The sequence below is a fragment of the Micropterus dolomieu genome, linkage group LG11 (genome assembly GCF_021292245.1).
Source record: "Micropterus dolomieu isolate WLL.071019.BEF.003 ecotype Adirondacks linkage group LG11, ASM2129224v1, whole genome shotgun sequence".
NCBI classification, from domain to species: domain Eukaryota; kingdom Metazoa; phylum Chordata; class Actinopteri; order Centrarchiformes; family Centrarchidae; genus Micropterus; species Micropterus dolomieu.
This window is the reverse complement of record NC_060160.1, coordinates 30,334,452-30,335,811: the sequence shown is the minus strand read 5'-3', so window position 1 is coordinate 30,335,811 and position 1,360 is coordinate 30,334,452.

Below are 1,360 nucleotides of genomic sequence, written 5' to 3'. Positions count from 1 at the left end.
ATGTAGGTTGAACGTGAACGAGGGGCTAATTTTTTCCAATTTTCTAGGTGGCGCTAGCGAGTCATTTTGCAACGCCCATGTGCGAAACTTGTAGAATACGAAATTTTTCACCGGTTCTGACATGTTTGCAAATTTTGGTGAGTTTTCGAGTATGTTTAGGCCATGTCAGTTGAGCCTACTTTGCAGAAAAAAGAAAAAAAAAAATAATCCGAGCAAATTCAATAGGGACCTCACACGGTCGTGCTCGGGCCCTAAATATAAAATCCGAGCAAATTCAATAGGGACCTCACACGGTCGTGCTCGGGCACTAAAAATATAATCCGAGCAAATTCAATAGGGACCTCGCACGGTCGTGCTCGGGCCCTAATAATCCGAGCAAATTCAATAGGGACCTCGCACGGTCGTGCTCGGGCCCTAAAAATATATATATATATATATAATCCGAGCAAATTCAATAGGAACCTCGCACGGTCGTGCTCGGGCCCTAAAAAAAATAATCCGAGCAAATTCAATAGGGACCTCGTACGGTCGAGCTCGGGCCCTAAAAAAATAATCCGAGCAAATTCAATAGGGACCTCGCACGGTCGTGCTCGGGCCCTAAAAAAAAAAAAAATATATATATATATAATCCGAGCAAATTCAATAGGGACCTCGCACGGTCGTGCTCGGGCCCTAATAATCTTAGCAAATTCAATAGGGACCTCGCATGGTCGTGCTCGGGCCCTAATGATGAATAAAACAGCTGGAAAACAGTGTTAAATTGGTAAAACAATACGTGTAAGCGGCCACCAGATGGCAGCAGAGGATAAGACGTTCACCATAAAGAGAGGCGTGGTCAAACAAACAGAGGTGAATATAAGGCAATGTCTGCTGATCACAGGTCGACACCATCCTCCGACCTTCAGGGATGTTGTACGGGTTTATCTTTTGTATTCTAAGTGGTGTCTATTTCTGTTGATAATAAAAATGTTGGTACAAGTTCAAGCTTTCTTATCTGGCCCATGTCTTGAATTTTTTACACGACATATGTTAATATCAAAAATCTTGCTTAACCCACACAAAGACCCAAAAAAAGACCTTCAGCTGTCACATGAAGGACACAGGCAGGACCAGGATGCAACAACATGATTATTTTTTAGAGAGAGCTATAGCAGTACCAGTACCACTGCTGTGTGTGAGCCTGGTGTCATTAGTCACTGTTGTAGCATGTCTACGTATGATTTTTAATAAACATATGGAAATTAATATTTCAGAAATATTAATTCATAATTCCTCGAAGAAAAGGGGGCACCACCAGAGATTCAATTTGTCCACACTCTCCGGACCTCTGAGTAATTCTTTATAATTATACAATTATTCA